This window comes from Triticum aestivum, chromosome 7A (assembly GCF_018294505.1).
Source record: "Triticum aestivum cultivar Chinese Spring chromosome 7A, IWGSC CS RefSeq v2.1, whole genome shotgun sequence".
Taxonomy (NCBI): Eukaryota; Viridiplantae; Streptophyta; class Magnoliopsida; order Poales; family Poaceae; genus Triticum; species Triticum aestivum.
Window position 1 is genome coordinate 657,789,728 of NC_057812.1, and position 17,392 is coordinate 657,807,119.

A 17,392-nucleotide genomic window follows, 5' to 3' on the forward strand; every position below is an offset into this window, starting at 1 on the left:
CAGTACTGGGTGGCGTCGAGGTTATTTCATCAACTGCATAAAAGAGATTTTCGATGTCGACGAAACTAAACTCAGGTATTCCAGAACTGCAACGATAAAATTGTGACAACACCTTAGAGCTCAACTTCCCAGGACACTGCCACAACCCCTAAATGACAGGAGGCACCAAAAACAATGTTCTCGTCACAAATCGATCAAAACGATTCCAAGATACCCGCGTAATCCTAAAAAAAAATAGTGAAATTTGAAAAGAGAAAAGTCAAAACTCTACGTCAAGATGCCTCACCAGAGCGATGAAGGGACTAAGGGGTAAAAAGAAGTCCTAACTCTCCGATATATATAATTCTTAAATAACTCAAAACATTTTTTCTAGACTCAACAACGCCAACTATTCAATCAAGCAGAGAGCTCCTAAGGTCAAGGAAGGTTCTGATTATCAACTTGTAACGCCCTCGATGCGGCTATATCTTCCACGTGTTGAAGCACGACTTAGAGGCATAACCACATTGAAAGCAATGTCGCTAGTTGGCTTACAATCATCATCCAGATAGAATCAAGATCCGACTACGAAACCAAAATAAAAAAGACTGCCCCAAATGCTAGACCCCAACTAAGCTCCACTACTGATCAACAGTAGTCCCAAATGAGTTTATTTCATTGCGTAGTGCGGGTCATTAAAATAGAGAACAATTATCATTCTACAAGTAAAATACTTAAAAGGGGAAAATTAACAAGGCTCCAACATCCAAGGAAGGAATTACAGCATTAGCTCTCAAGCCTGGCAGGGCAAAAGCTCTTAGGCGGCAACTGCATGTTTTGAGAAACAAGCCATCAATGAAATGAAATGAAATAACTAATGCCCTACGAGAGTAACTATGACAAAAAATATAGCTCCATCTGGAATTAAATCCATAGCTAAAACATTAATTTCATCATGTACGGCTGTGGGAATAAAGACCAACTGAAATTACATAAACTCGTATCATAAAAGTCAAACAACTTCTACGAGAAGAATTTACAGTAACTCTGTACTGTGAAAGGAAGTCAAACGCCTGAGTTCCAGAAATTAATGTGATAAGATTACCCAATAGAAATCTCTAGGTTATAAACAAAGATGTTTCAAGCGTCATTCACTTACAAGTCTGTACCATTAATTTCTAACGTCCAGCTAATTCAATTCCTTTTCACAATTCATATCCAATTCAATTCGTGGCATTTGCTTCTGAATCAGGTTTCACAACATGGTCTAGGTAACTTGTTTCAGAACGATATTCCAGCTTGTTTCTCCAGAGTAGCAATTGTTGCAAGGATGCAGTGAAAATTGTGAAATTTCGTGCCGTTATTTAAATCCCATCTCGTAGGGTAAAGAGACGAAGCTGATGACAACACACGCTCTACCGAGCTTTTCAGCACCTTCCACAAATCAGAGGAACTTGCAAGAGGATAGTTAAACTCGGCAACAATCAGAATTAAAGCGAGTGATAAAACAGAGGCCAATAACCAACAGAAGGAATAAAGATGCTAGATCATGGCTCAGATCGGTATATAACAGGTTTTTCAGTCAAGAATTTTCAGAAGCAGAACTGGCATGTTTGCTTAAAGTGTTTATCATCACCGCCATTTATCAATATAGCAACATAAACAAACCAAGAACAGTAACAAAAGAATGCTTTGGTATTTGCAGTGGCTCATATTAAGAAATTCAACCATGTTTTCCCTTGTACTTCACGAGTTAATCAGAAGCACGGGTAAGATTCTAATCACTGCCACCAAACCACAATCCAAGATCCAACGCAAAAACAGAGGAAAAAAGATGTGATGCGAATGTATCCGTTACTCTGACACAGGCTGCTCATCCACGCGTGTCGCGGCCTGCAACACTGAACGGCAGCGTGGATCTAGCACAGCATTGGGGCTTTCCTTCATCACAGCGGACAGAGGTCCGTCCGACAAGCCCGGGGTTAGCATCGTGCAGAAGAAAATTACTCATCGCCAAGAGAAGAACAAGCAAAAAGGGGCAGAGCAAAAAAGTGTACGAACGCAACAATCATATTGCCTACGGGAAGCCATGGCAATTGAAAAGATTTCTTGACGCGATCCCGCCAATACGAATTTCTTACGTCACAGAATCAGAAAACTAAACTATGATAGATCAAGGCTCAAATCGGTATATTGGTTTTTCAATCATTAACTTTCAGAAGCAGAACTGGCATGTTTTTTTAACATGCACAACTGGCATGTTAGATTGAAGTGTTTATCATCACCGACATGTACAAAAAAACATAATAAACAAAAAAGATCAGAAAGAAAAAGGGATTCAGTATTTGTAGCACATTTTTCCCATAATTTGGTTGTGACAACGATGCATTTTTGGTGCCTGTAGTGTTCTTTGCAGCCTGATCAGCATCTTACTGTAGCTTTCATTTGACTGCATAGACACAGGTTCAGGTGATACAGATTCAATTTTTACCAATTTTACATGTTAGTGCAGATACAGATCCATGAGTTACCTGCATTCTGCAACTTTTACCTGTTGTTTACATTTATCAATTTGCAGAGTACAAGAATTTGCAAGACATCAAACTGTTAAAATGAGAAATAAGTAGTAGGAAGCGCCTGGGAGTTTATTTCATTGCGTAGTGCAGCTCATTAAAATAGAGAATAATTATCATTCTGATTGAAGACCCTACTTAATAATTATCATTCTGATTGAAGACCCTACTTATCACAAGATCATGGTTTGAACTTTGTAAATGAAAAATTAAGTAAAGATTATATTTAGAAAAAATACTGGACAAAATTAACAAGGCTCCGACATCCAAGGAAGGTATTAGCTCCCAAGCCTGGCAGGGCAAAAGCTCTTAGTGGCAAATGCTTTAGTTATTTCCCCAATATCAAATCAATGAAATGAAATAACAACAAACGCCCTATCAGAGTAACTATGACAAAAAATATAGCTCCATCTGGAATTAAATCCATAGCTAAAACATTAATTTCATCATGTAGGGCTGTGGGAATAAAGACAAGCTGAAATTACAACTTCTTCCAGAAGAATTTACAATAACTCCAGTACCATGAAAGGAAGTCAAACGACTGAGTTCCAGAAATTAACGCAATAAGATTACCCAATAGAAATCTCTTGGTTATAAAACCATGCCATAAAGATGTTCCAAGCGTCATTTCACTTACAAGTTCAATGTCTGCACCGTTACTGCATTAGCTACTAATTCGTGCTAGAGTCCAGCAAATTCGATTACTTTAAACAATTCATATCCAATTCGATTCATAGCATTTGTTTCTGAATCGGGTTTCAAGTTCACAATATGGTCTAAGTAACTTGTTTCTCCAGAGTAGCAGTTGTTGCGAGGATGCAGTGAAGATTTGTGAAATTTCGTGCCGTTATTTAACTCCCATCTCGTAGGATCAAGAGACGAAGCTGATGACAACACATGATGTACCGAGATTTTCAGCCTCTTCCACAAATCAGAGGAACTTGCGAGAGGATAGTTAAACTCGGCAACAATCATAAATCAAGCCAGTGAAACAGAGAGCAACAACCAAAAGAAGGAATGAAGATTAGATCATGGCTCAGATCAGTATATAACAGATTTTTCAGTCATGAATTGTCAGAAGCAGAACTGGCATGTTTGCTTGAAGTGTTTATCATCACCGCCATGTACAATCAATATCAAACCAAGAACAGTAAAAAAAGGAAGCATTTGGTATTTACAGTGGCTCATATTAAGAAATTCAACCATGTTTTCCCTTGTACTTCATGAGTTAATCAGAAGCGCGGGTAAGATTCTAATCACTGCCACCAAAAAACCACCCAAGATCCGAAGCAAAAACAGATGTGATGTGAATGTATCCGTTACTCTGACACAGGCTGCTCATCCACGCGTAGTGTCGCGGCCTGCAACACTGAACGGCGGCGTGGATCTAGCACAGCATTGGGGCTTTCCTTCATCACAGTGGACCGAGGTCCGTCCGACAAGCCCGGGGTTAGCATCGTGCAGAACCAAGAAAATCACTCATCGGCGACAAGAGAAAAACAAGCAAAACGAAGGGAGAGAGAACAAAAAAAGAATTGTACGCAAGCAACAATCATATTGCCTACTGGAAGCCATGGCAATTGAAACGATTTCTTGACGCGTCGATCTATCCCCTCCCCGAGAAGATTGGCGGCATGGGAGCCGCCAACTTATCAAGAATCGAGAGAGGAAAACGCAAGTAAGCAGGATTTCGATTTATAAAAGAAAAAGTAAGAAGCAAATCGCGGACGGGAAAAGAGAGGGCGAGAGCGAGAGGTAGGGGACGAAGATACAGGGGGGGCGGGGGGCGGGGGCGGGGGCGGCGGCGCGGGCTGGGAACCCTAGGATGGTGGTGGGATTGGGCGATCGCTTCGGAGTTTATTTATAGCCTCCCTGGCGGCGAGTGGAAGGAGAGGCGTGGCGCGGCGTGGGAAAGGAGAAAACCTAGGAGGAGTTTTTGCGGGCCTCTTTGCGATGACCGTTTCAGGAGATGGGCTGAGTAGCAAAACTGGGCCTGGAATTTCTTTTGTGTACGGTGCAATTTTGGCTAAAAAAATATGCCTAAAAATCCCCAAAAAAAGATGCCTAAAAAAGGCTAAAAAATATTATTGTGCGTGTGCATGGCTCGCTTTTCTTTCTTCCACATGAAGAAAGAAAAGGCGATCTCGCCAGCCGCCACGAGAGTTTTCTTCCGCCGATGACCTTGGTCGTTGGTGGTGAGGGTGATTGCCGGATCCACGTGTGTGGATTGTATAGTTTTAGGTTTTAGGCCTTGGTAGCTTAGGTTTTTGGGTTGTTTAATGTCTTGGCTTTAGCGGCGGCGATGGCGATGTTGAATAAAGAATCTTCAAATCCTTCCCTGACAAGGTGATCGGCCCTATGGTTGGAGATGGATTTGGAAAGAAGATTGATCAAGCAAGGATGGCGTGGCGGCAGCGGCATCCTCATTGTCGACTTATGACCTCAGGCTCCGTCATTGCGACTGTGTTTGCTTCAGCACCAGCGCGGATCTTGGGATGTGGTCCAGGAACGGATATAGATTGTGGTCTGCATCAGGGGCATCTGGAAGATGGCGGGTCATGTGTTGGGTTCGTGTTTTGTGTTTGACAGGTATGGTTTTCTCCTCCGACGTATTGGTTGTGTGGGGGTCCAGATATGGAGTTCGATGGCGTGTATGGGTGTGTTGCCTTGATCTGATTCGTTCAACAGCAATGGCTTCGCCTTTGGTAAGCCATTCTAGAGGTCCCCAAAGTTGCATATAAGCGACGGAGCCGCGTCGAGCTCAAGTGAGGATGTGATCCGTCATTTCCCCCCTCTTTGGTGGCTGTTGTGATGGCGTCGGAGGCAAGTGACAGACGTTGTTGTCAACCTTAGGGGATTCCTCAATCTTAATTGTATTTTTCTTTTTGAATGGCGTTTCTTTGTGTAAAGTCTAGCATTTTGCTATCTTTTCAGTTTTGTACATGGTTGGTATTATGATTTTTATGATATAAATGAGACATGTGTCACCATGCAAAAAAATGTGTTTTTTAGAGAAAATCGTTGTCACTTTATTAACTGTTCATAGCTCCCTCGGTAGCAATCTCCAAGCTAACACACCCAGGAGATACATGGAGCCAAGTTTTACAGAGAGATCTAATACAACCTTCCCTAACTAGGACATCTATGGCTTTATTCGCCGAACACCGCACCCAAGCAACCCTAAACTCCTCAAAAGAGTCCAGTAAACCTTTGATCTCCTCAACTGGTTGCCCATTAGTTGAGAGATCCTTTTGCACATTCTTGATCTTACTCACCGCTCCTAGAGAGTTCGTTTCGGGGACCACCTTCTGGATTTGTAATTCTTGTGCTGGGATCAGAGCCATCTGGCACGCCAATAGCTCGGACACCTCTGCACCGTGAGTGGAGGGGGGAAATATTGTGTTACAATAAGCCTTTCATAGCATTCTCTCTAAAAACATCTCGTATAATGACATGTTTTTTAACCCAAAACTCCAGTCTGTTGTAACCATTATGAAATGTTACAGTCCGCTATAGGCTGCACCAAAAGAACTCGCCAGTTCAAGGATGGCGTTTTGGCACTTCGGGCATATTGCTCTCCATAACTATAGTTTCATAGTTTGGCTTGGTGTTTGTGTCACTTACTTGCCTCCCACCCCCATCCCCCCCTCGCACCCCTGCCCGGAAGGGGCCCTAACAGATTTGTTCTCCTTTGTGAGGTAAAAGGAAAGTTAGTGAACCTGCAAATATCGACAAAACAACAAGTAGTATTGACCAAGGAAAACAACTCATGATAAAGACAAATATACGTTTTGACCAGAAAAGCCATATATTTCTTGCTGACATCGAATCCTTGTTTTGTCAATTGAGTCTTAGTAGCTACTTATGCTAACTTTTACAGTCGAATAATATTTCTAATGAAATGTGCACATTGGACCCTAACAATGACCATAACCGAGAGTCTCGTGCCATAAGGCTATAAGTGTACCCACAAAGAAAAAAAGGCTATAAGTGGTGTTTTTGGTTTGTTAGTTATAGAATCTTGGTTTGGCGATCAAGGATCTCTATAATGTTATGTGCCACACATTTAAGAAAACCCTTAAGGAACATTGAGTTTTTTTTGCAAGGAACTTCCTTGAGCCTCACAAAGCTTGCATGTACCTCATATCGCATCCAATTTTGGTGCCTACGCAACAAGTTATTCAACATGCCCTTGATTAACGCATTAACACTATTCATGTAACTATATGTTCATACATGAGCCCTCTCTAAAACCTTTAGAATGTCATTATAAGTGTGACGCCCGGATAATCAAGCTACAGTAAACCTCTGCTAATGATACCACGTTGCCTCAATTACTGTTGCTAACCTCGCGTTAAATCAAAAAGTTTCAAAATCAAATTTGATTTTTTGACAAACAATAAAAGTATTCAAATATAAAATATAAAATGTTCGCGTTGTGACCAATAATGCAAAGGTAATTATGGTGGAGAAGCCACATTTTTATAAAATAATTAAATGCACTAAGGTATTTAAGACAGTAGCTAAAATCAATAATGAAATGCCTTTTAAAAAATTTATAAAATATTAAACTATCTTATTTAGTTGACCAAACTTAGGTGACAGTAATATATTTATTTAGACTAAATTAGGGACTATTTTTATAATCTATAAAACTAAAATAAAGAGAGAAACTAGAAATAAAACAGAAAAAGAAAAATACAAAACAAATAAAAAAATAAAGAAAAGGGGCAAAGCCTCCCCTCCCTCACTGGGCCGAATGGCCCATCTGGACATCTAGGCCACCAGGAGGCCCACCCCATCCCGCGTTTATGTTGGGTTTCGTAGTAATTTCAAAAAATTTCCTACGCACACGCAAGATCATGTGATGCATAGCAACGAGAGGGGAGAGTGTTGTCTACGTACCCACGCAGACCGACTGCAGAAGCGTTGACACAACGTAGAGGAAGTAGTCGTACGTCTTCGCGATCCAACCGATTAAGCACCGAAACTACGACACCTCCGAGTTCGAGCACACGTTCAGCTCGATGACGATTCCCGGACTCCGATCCAGCAAAGTGTCGGGGAAGAGTTCCGTCAGCACGACGGCGTGGTGACGATCTTGATGTACTACAGCAGCAGGGCTTCGCCTAAACTCCGCTACAGTATTATCGAGGACTATGGTGGCTGGGGGCACCGCACACGGCTAAGGAATAGATCACGTGGATCAACTTGTGTGTTTCTGGGGTGCCCCTGCCTCCGTATATAAAGGACTAGAGGGGGGAGGCTGGCCGGCCAAGGTGGCGCGCCAGGAGAGTCCTACTCCCTCTGGGAGTAGGATCCCCCCCAATCCTAGTTGGAATAGGACTCCTTGAGGGGGGAAAGAGAGAGGGGGCTGGCCACCTCTCCTAGTCCTAATAGGACTAGGGGAGGGGGGAGGCGTGCGGCCACCTTTGGGCTGCTCCTTTCTCCTTTCCACTAAAGCCCACTAAGGCCCATATAGCTCCCGGGGGGTTCCGGTAACCTCCCGGTACTCCGGTAAAATCCCGATTTCACCCGGAACACTTCCGATATCCAAACATAGGCTTCCAATATATCAATCTTTATGTCTCGACCATTTCGAGACTCCTCGTCATGTCCGTGATCACATTCGGGACTCCGAACAACCTTCGGTATATCAAAATGCATAAACTCATAATATAACTGTCATCGTAACCTTAAGCGTGCGGACCCTACGGGTTCGAGAACAATGTAGACATGACCGAGACACGTCTCCGGTCAATAACCAATAGCGGGACCTGGATGCCCATATTGGCTCCTACATATTCTACGAAGATCTTTATCGGTCAGACCGCATAACAACATACGTTGTTCCCTTTGTCATCGGTATGTTACTTGCCCGAGATTCGATCGTCGGTATCCAATACCTAGTTCAATCTCGTTACCGGCAAGTCTCTTTACTCGTTTTGTAATACATCATCCCGCAACTAACTCATTTAGTTGTAATGCTTGCAAGGCTTAAGTGATGTGCATTACCGAGAGGGCCCAGAGATACCTCTCCGACAATCGGAGTGACAAAACCTAATCTCGAAATACGCCAACCCAACATGTACCTTTGGAGACACCTGTAGTACTCCTTTATAATCACCCAGTTACGTTGTGACGTTTGGTAGTACCCAAAGTGTTCCTCCGGTAAACGGGAGTTGCATAATCTCATAGTTATAGGAACATGTATAAGTCATGAAGAAAGCAATAGCAACATACTAAACGATCGGGTGCTAAGCTAATGGAATGGGTCATGTCAATCAGATCATTCTCTTAATGATGTGATCCCGTTAATCAAATAACAACTCATTGTTCATGGTTAGGAAACATAACCATCTTTGATTAACGAGCTAGTCAAGTAGAGGCATACTAGTGACACTTTGTTTGTCTATGTATTCACACATGTATTATGTTTCCGGTTAATACAATTCTAGCATGAATAATAAACATTTATCATGATTATAAGGAAATAAATAATAACTTTATTATTGCCTCTAGGGCATATTTCCTTCAGTCTCCCACTTGCACTAGAGTCAATAATCTAGATTACACCGTAATGATTCTAACACCCATGGAGCCTTGGTGCTGATCATGTTTTGCTCGTGGAAGAGGCTTAGTCAACGGGTCTGCAACATTCAGATCCGTATGTATCTTGCAAATCTCTATGTCTCCCACCTGGACTAGATCCCGGATGGAATTGAAGCGTCTCTTGATGTGCTTGGTTCTCTTGTGAAATCTGGATTCCTTTGCCAAGGCAATTGCACCAGTATTGTCACAAAAGATTTTCATTGGACCCGATGCACTAGGTATGACACCTAGATCGGATATGAACTCCTTCATCCAGACTCCTTCGTTCGCTGCTTCCGAAGCAGCTATGTACTCCGCTTCACATGTAGATCCCGCTACGACGCTTTGTTTAGAACTGCACCAACTGACAGCTCCACCGTTTAATGTAAACACGTATCCGGTTTGCGATTTAGAATCGTCCGGATCAGTGTCAAAGCTTGCATCAACGTAACCTTTTACGACGAGCTCTTTGTCACCTCCATATACGAGAAACATATCCTTAGTCCTTTTCAGGTATTTCAGGATGTTCTTGACCGCTGTCCAGTGATCCACTCCTGGATTACTTTGGTACCTCCCTGCTAAACTTATAGCAAGGCACACATCAGGTCTGGTACACAGCATTGCATACATGATAGATCCTATGGCTGATGCATAGGGAACATCTTTCATATTCTCTCTATCTTCTGCAGTGGTCGGGCATTGAGTCTTACTCAACTTCACACCTTGTAACACAGGCAAGAATCCTTTCTTTGCTTGATCCATTTTGAACTTCTTCAAAATCTTGTCAAGGTATGTGCTTTGTGAAAGTCCAATTAAGCGTCTTGATCTATCTCTATAGATCTTTATGCCTAATATGTAAGCAGCTTCACCGAGGTCTTTCATTGAAAAACTCTTATTCAAGTATCCCTTTATGCTATCCAGAAATTCTATATCATTTCCAATCAGTAATATGTCATCCACATATAATATCAGAAATGCTACAGAGCTCCCACTCACTTTCTTGTAAATACAGGCTTCTCCGAAAGTCTGTATAAAACCAAATGCTTTGATCACACTATCAAAGCGTTTATTCCAACTCCGAGAGGCTTGCACCAGTCCATAAATGGATCGCTGGAGCTTGCACACTTTGTTAGCTCCCTTTGGATCGACAAAACCTTCTGGTTGCATCATATACAACTCTTCTTCCAGAAATCCATTCAGGAATGCAGTTTTGACATCCATCTGCCAAATTTCATAATCATAAAATGTGGCAATTGCTAACATGATTCGGACAGACTTAAGCATCGCTACGGGTGAGAAGGTCTCATCGTAGTCAACCCCTTGAACTTGCCGAAAACCTTTCGCGACAAGTCGAGCTTTGTAGACAGTAATATTACCGTCAGCGTCAGTCTTCTTCTTGAAGATCCATTTATTCTCAATTGCTTGCCGATCATCGGGCAAGTCAACCAAAGTCCATACTTTGTTCTCATACATGGATCCCATCTCAGATTTCATGGCTTCAAGCCATTTTGCGGAATCTGGGCTCACCATCGCTTCTTCATAGTTCGTAGGTTCATCATGATCTAGTAGCATGACTTCCAGAACAAGATTACCGTACCACTCTGGCGCGGATCTCACTTTGGTTGATCTACGAGGTTCAGTAGTATCTTGATCTGAAGTTTCATGATCATTATCATTAGCTTCCTCACTAACTGGTGTAGGTGTCACTGAAACAGTTTTCTGTGATGTACTACTTTCCAGTAAGGGAGCAGGTACAGTTACCTCGTCAAGTTCTACTTTCCTCCCACTCACTTCTTTCGAGAGAAACTCCTTCTCCAGAAAGTTTCCGAATTTAGCAACAAAAGTCTTGCCTTCGGATCTGTGATAGAAGGTGTATCCAATAGTTTCCTTTGGATATCCTATGAAGACACATTTCTCCGATTTGGGTTCGAGCTTATCAGGTTGAAGCTTTTTCACATAAGCATCGCAGCCCCAAACTTTCAGAAACGACAACTTTGGTTTCTTGCCAAACCATAGTTCATAAGGCGTCGTCTCAACGGATTTTGATGGTGCCCTATTTAACGTGAATGCGGCCGTCTCTAGAGCGTATCCCCAAAACGATAGCGGTAAATCAGTAAGAGACATCATAGATCGCACCATATCCAGTAAAGTACGATTACGACGTTCGGACACACCATTACGCTGAGGTGTTCCGGGTGGCGTGAGTTGCGAAACTATTCCACAATTTTTCAAATGTACACCAAACTCGTAACTCAAATATTCTCCTCCACGATCAGATCGTAGAAACTTTATTTTCTTGTTACGATGATTTTCAACTTCACTCTGAAATTCCTTGAACTTTTCAAATGTTTCAGACTTATGTTTCATTAAGTAGATATACCCATATCTGCTTAAATCATCTGTGAAGGTGAGAAAATAACGATATCCGCCACGAGCCTCAATATTCATCGGACCACATACATCTGTATGTATGATTTCCAACAAATCTGTTGCTCTCTCCATAGTACCGGAGAACGGTGTTTTGGTCATCTTGCCCATGAGGCACGGTTCGCAAGTACCAAGTGATTCATAATCAAGTGGTTCCAAAAGTCCATCAGAATGGAGTTTCTTCATGCGCTTTACACCGATATGACCTAAACGGCAGTGCCACAAATAAGTTGCACTCTCATTATCAACTCTGCATCTTTTGGCTTCAACATTATGAATATGTGTGTTACTACTATCGAGATTCAACAAGAATAGACCACTCTTCAAGGGTGCATGACCATAAAAGATATTACTCATATAAATAGAACAACCATTATTCTCTGATTTAAATGAATAACCGTCTCGCATCAAACAAGATCCAGATATAATGTTCATGCTTAACGCTGGCACCAAATAACAATTATTTAGGTCTAATACTAATCCCGAAGGTAGATGTAGAGGTAGCGTGCCGACTGCGATCACATCGACTTTGGAACCGTTTCCCACGCGCATCGTCACCTCGTCCTTAACCAATCTTCGCTTGATCCGTAGTCCCTGTTTCGAGTTGCAAATATTAGCAACAGAACCAGTATCAAATACCCAGGTGCTACTGCGAGCATTAGTAAGGTACACATCAATAACATGTATATCACATATACCTTTGTTCACCTTGCCATCCTTCTTATCCGCCAAATACTTGGGGCAGTTCCGCTTCCAGTGACCAGTCTGCTTGCAATAGAAGCACTCAGTTTCAGGCTTAGGTCCAGGTTTGGGTTTCTTCTCTTGAGTAGCAACTTGCTTGCCGTTCTTTTTGAAGTTCCCCTTCTTCTTCCCTTTGCCCTTTTTCTTGAAACTAGTGGTCTTGTTGACCATCAACACTTGATGCTCCTTCTTGATTTCTACCTCCGCAGCTTTCAGCATCGCGAAGAGCTCGGGAATAGTCTTGTTCATCCCTTGCATATTATAGTTCATCACGAAGCTCTTGTAGCTTGGTGGCAGTGATTGAAGAATTCTGTCAATGACGCAATCATCTGGAAGATTAACTCCCAATTGAATCAAGTGATTATTATACCCAGACATTTTGAGTATATGCTCACTGACAGAACTGTTCTCCTCCATCTTGCAGCTATAGAACTTATTGGAGACTTCATATCTCTCAATCCGGGCATTTGCTTGAAATATTAACTTCAACTCCTGGAACATCTCATATGCTCCATGACGTTCAAAACGTCGTTGAAGTCCCGATTCTAAGCCGTAAAGCATGGCACACTGAACTATCGAGTAGTCATCAGCTTTGCTCTGCCAGACGTTCATAACATCCGGCGTTGCTCCTGCAGCAGGCCTGGCACCCAGCGGTGCTTCCAGGACGTAATTCTTCTGTGCAGCAATGAGGATAATCCTCAAGTTACGGACCCAGTCCGTGTAATTGCTACCATCATCTTTCAACTTTGCTTTCTCAAGGAACACATTAAAATTCAACGGAACAACAACACGAGCCATCTATCTACAATCAAACATAAACAAGCAAGATACTAATCAGGTACTAAGTTTCATGATAAATTTAAGTTCAGTTAATCAAATTAATTAAAGAACTCCCACTTAGATAGACATCCCTCTAATCCTCTAAGTGATTACGTGATCCAAATCAACTAAACCATAACCGATCATCACGTGAGATGGAGTAGTTTTCAATGGTGAACATCGTTATGTTGATCATATCTACTATATGATTCACGCTCGACCTTTCGGTCTCCGTGTTCCGAGGCCATATCTGTATATGCTTGGCTCGTCAAGTATAACCTGAGTATTCCGCGTGTGCAACTGTTTTGCACCCGTTGTATTTGAACGTAGAACCTATCACACCCGATCATCACGTGGTGTCTCAGCACGAAGAACTTTCGCAACGGTGCATACTCAGGGAGAACACTTCTTGATAATTTAGTGAGAGATCATCTTATAATGCTACCGTCAATCAAAGCAAGATAAGATGCATAAAAGGATAAACATCACATGCAATCAATATAAGTGATATGATATGGCCATCATCATCTTGTGCTTGTGATCTCCATCTCCGAAGCACCGTCGTGATCACCATCGTCACCGGCGTGACACCTTGATCTCCATCGTAGCATCGTTGTCGTCTCGCCAAGCTTGTGCTTCTACGACTATCGCTACCGCTTAGTGATAAAAGTAAAGCATTACATCGCGATTGCATTGCATACAATAAAACGACAACCATAAGGCTCCTGCCAGTTGCCGATAACTCGGTTACAAAACATGATCATCTCATACAATAAAATTCAGCATCATGTCTTGACCATATCACATCACAACATGCCCTGCAAAAACAAGTTAGACGTCCTCTACTTTGTTGTTGCAAGTTTTACGTGGCTGCTACGGGCTTAAGCAAGAACCAATCTCACCTACGCATCAAAACCACAATGATAGTTTGTCAAATAGACTCCGTTTTAACCTTCGCAAGGACCGGGCGTAGCCACACTTGGTTCAACTAAAGTTGGAGAGACAGTCGCCCGCAAGCCACCTATGTGCAAAGCACGTCGGGGGAACCGGTCTCGCGTAAGCGTACGCGTAATGTTGGTCCGGGTCGTCTCGTCCAACAATGCCGCCGAACCAAAGTATGACATGCTGGTAGGCAGTATGACTTATATCGCCCACAACTCACTTGTGTTCTACTCGTGCATATAACATCAACATAAATAACCTAGGCTCTGATGCCACTGTTGGGTTTCGTAGTAATTTCAAAAAAATTCCTACGCACACGCAAGATCATGTGATGCATAGCAACGAGAGGGGAGAGTGTTGTCTACGTACCCACGCAGACCGACTGCGGAAGCGTTGACACAACGTAGAGGAAGTAGTCGTACGTCTTCACGATCCAACCGATCAAGCACCGAAACTACGGCACCTCCGAGTTCGAGCACACGTTCAGCTCGATGACGATCCCCGGACTCCGATCCAGCAAAGTGTCGGGGAAGAGTTCCGTCAGCATGACGGCGTGGTGACGATCTTGATGTACTACAGCAGCAGGGCTTCGCCTAAACTCCGCTACAGTATTATCGAGGACTATGGTGGCTGGGGGCACCGCACACGGCTAAGGAATAGATCACGTGGATCAACTTGTGTGTTTCTGGGGTGCCTCTGCCTCAGTATATAAAGGACCAAAGGGGGGGAGGCTGGCCGGCCACATAGGGCGCGCCAGGAGAGTCCTACTCCCTCTGGGAGTAGGATCCCCCCCCCAATCCTAGTTGGAATAGGACTCCTTGAGGGGGGAAAGAGAGAGAGGTGGGCCAGCCACCTCTCCTAGTCCTAATAGGACTAGGGGAGGGGGGAGGCGCGCGGCCACCCTGGGCTGCTCCTTTCTCCTTTCCACTAAAGCCCACTAAGGCCCATATAGCTCCCGGGGGGTTCCGGTAACCTCCCGGTACTCCGGTAAAATCCCGATTTCACCCGGAACACTTCCGATGTCCAAATATAGGCTTCCAATATATCAATCTTTATGTCTCGACCATTTCGAGACTCCTCGTCATGTCCGTGATCACATCCGGGACTCCGAACAACCTTCGGTATATCAAAATGCATAAACTCATAATATAACTATCATCGTAACCTTAAGCGTGCGGACCCTACGGGTTCGAGAACAATGTAGACATGACCGAGACACGTCTCCGGTCAATAACCAATAGCGGGACCTGGATGCCCATATTGGCTCCTACATATTCTACGAAGATCTTTATCGGTCAGACCGCATAACAACATACGTTGTTCCCTTTGTCATCGGTATGTTACTTGCCCGAGATTCGATCGTCGGTATTCCAATACCTAGTTCAATCTCGTTACCGGCAAGTCTCTTTACTCGTTCTGTGATACATCATCCCGCAACTAACTCATTTAGTTGTAATGCTTGCAAGGCTTAAGTGATGTGCATTACCGAGAGGGCCCAGAGACACCTCTCCGACAATCGGAGTGACAAAACCTAATCTCGAAATACGCCAACCCAACATGTACCTTTGGAGACACCTGTAGTACTCCTTTATAATCACCCAGTTACGTTGTGACGTTTGGTAGTACCCAAAGTGTTCCTCCAGTAAACGGGAGTTGCATAATCTCATAGTTATAGGAACATGTATAAGTCATGAATAAAGCAATAGCAACATACTAAATGATCGAGTGCTAAGCTAATGGAATGGGTCATGTCAATCAGATCATTCTCTTAATGATGTGATCCCGTTAATCAAATAACAACTCATTGTTCATGGTCAGGAAACATAACCATCTTTGATTAACGAGCTAGTCAAGTAGAGGCATACTAGTGACACTTTGTTTGTCTATGTATTCACACATGTATTATGTTTCCGGTTAATACAATTCTAGCATGAATAATAAACATTTATCATGATTATAAGGAAATAAATAATAACTTTATTATTGCCTCTAGGGCATATTTCCTTCAGTTTAACCTCCAAAAACCCTAACCCCCTCCCCACTCGCTCCGACTCCCCCACGCCGTCACTTCCCCCCTCCCAATCCGATCTGGATCGGGATCGATCCCCGTTGCTAGACGCCCGACGTCGCCCTGCCTCTAACGCCGCTGGACCTCGTGGCCACCTCGCGGGACCTCCCTCGCCGGATCGCTCCACCTCGACCACGCCTCCCCGTCAGACTTCCTCCCCATCGTCGACGCCTCGCTGTCCTCCTCCTCGACACCACGCCGCAGCCGCTCGCCTCCCCATCGCCCGGTCGTCCCCGTCGTCCTCCCCACGCCCCGCTGCCCGTGCCCTACGAAACCCCCCGCGAGGCCCCCTCCTTCCTCCTTTCCCTGCGGTCACCACCGCTCGCTCGCCCCGCACCGCTGCTGCATCGTCGGTGCTGCTCTGCTGCGGCCATCGCACTCAGCCCCGTCCACCCGCAGCGCACACCTGCCCGCACACACGCCCGCTCGGCCCCGCCTCCCCCGCCGGCGCTCGCCGCAGCCCCGTGCACGCTCTTGCTCCGGCCCTTCCTGCTGCCGTAGTCCGCTGCGGCCTCGTCGCCCCTCGCCGCTCGCCGTCGCCCGCAGCTACGACCGCGCCCGCTACGGCTACTCGCCGCTCGTCCGCGCGTGCGCCCCGCCTCATCAGCGCTGTTGTGGCCTCGCCGGCCCGCGCCACCGCATCCCCTGCTCTGCCCGTGGTGCTTGCTGCCTCCTAGTGCGCGCATGCCAACGCCCGACTCCGCTCGCCCTCCCCCCGCCACCACCTCCACCATTGCTGCCCAGCACCGCCGCCGCCCTGTGCCGGCGCTGCCCTGCTGTAGCTCTCTGCGGTGGCCGCCAGCGCCCCGTTGCCCCTGCTAGTCCCGCCCCGCGGCAGACCTGGGCGAGTGCCCTAGTGGGCTGGCGCCCATCGCCCATCTCCGCCCGAACCCGCGCGCCCGCTAAGGCCCCCAGGCCTATGACAGTCGGGGCCCAGCCCGAGAACGTTTTTTAAAAAAGAGAAAATTTTAAAAAATAATTTTAAAAATAAATAAATAAAATTGTTAATTAATTAATTAATTGTGTTTAATTAACCTAATAACTAATCAACCTAATTAACTAATGTTAATTAACTAAACAGCCTATGACAGTAGGGACCCACTTGTCAATTTGACCAGTCAACGGTCAATACCGACTGGGTTGTTGACTTTGACTGGCCCCACCAGCCAGTCTCTACTGACTGGGCAGTTGACCAAGTCAACTGGGCCTACTGGTCAGCCACACAAGCCCTTCTGTGGGTACACATCTGTGT

At 44.5% G+C, this 17,392-nt stretch overlaps 9 non-coding genes and 1 pseudogene across 9 annotated transcripts; all 10 read right to left on the bottom strand.

The window, feature by feature from the left end:
- Positions 1-736: 736 nt before the first annotated feature.
- Positions 737-840, bottom strand: LOC123155096 (uncharacterized; annotated as a pseudogene).
- Positions 841-1,326: 486 nt separating this feature from the next.
- On the bottom strand, positions 1,327-1,432 carry LOC123155239 (small nucleolar RNA snoR97). Its single transcript, XR_006477296.1, has one exon. It is a non-coding gene; the product is annotated as a small nucleolar RNA snoR97 (small nucleolar RNA).
- Positions 1,433-1,526: 94 nt separating this feature from the next.
- LOC123155121 (small nucleolar RNA Z223) lies at positions 1,527-1,623 on the bottom strand. Its single transcript, XR_006477237.1, has one exon. It is a non-coding gene; the product is annotated as a small nucleolar RNA Z223 (small nucleolar RNA).
- Positions 1,624-1,684: 61 nt separating this feature from the next.
- LOC123155256 (small nucleolar RNA U36a) lies at positions 1,685-1,769 on the bottom strand. Its single transcript, XR_006477312.1, has one exon. It is a non-coding gene; the product is annotated as a small nucleolar RNA U36a (small nucleolar RNA).
- Positions 1,770-1,822: 53 nt separating this feature from the next.
- Positions 1,823-1,975, bottom strand: LOC123155260 (small nucleolar RNA snoR134). Its single transcript, XR_006477317.1, has one exon. It is a non-coding gene; the product is annotated as a small nucleolar RNA snoR134 (small nucleolar RNA).
- A 1,411-nt stretch (positions 1,976-3,386) lies between these two features.
- LOC123155237 (small nucleolar RNA snoR97) lies at positions 3,387-3,492 on the bottom strand. The gene has a single exon (XR_006477294.1). It is a non-coding gene; the product is annotated as a small nucleolar RNA snoR97 (small nucleolar RNA).
- An 89-nt stretch (positions 3,493-3,581) lies between these two features.
- On the bottom strand, positions 3,582-3,678 carry LOC123155119 (small nucleolar RNA Z223). Its single transcript, XR_006477236.1, has one exon. It is a non-coding gene; the product is annotated as a small nucleolar RNA Z223 (small nucleolar RNA).
- Positions 3,679-3,732: 54 nt separating this feature from the next.
- Positions 3,733-3,817, bottom strand: LOC123155255 (small nucleolar RNA U36a). Its single transcript, XR_006477311.1, has one exon. It is a non-coding gene; the product is annotated as a small nucleolar RNA U36a (small nucleolar RNA).
- A 43-nt stretch (positions 3,818-3,860) lies between these two features.
- Positions 3,861-4,016, bottom strand: LOC123155261 (small nucleolar RNA snoR134). The gene has a single exon (XR_006477318.1). It is a non-coding gene; the product is annotated as a small nucleolar RNA snoR134 (small nucleolar RNA).
- A 71-nt stretch (positions 4,017-4,087) lies between these two features.
- Positions 4,088-4,208, bottom strand: LOC123155248 (small nucleolar RNA snoR111). Its single transcript, XR_006477305.1, has one exon. It is a non-coding gene; the product is annotated as a small nucleolar RNA snoR111 (small nucleolar RNA).
- Positions 4,209-17,392: the final 13,184 nt, after the last annotated feature.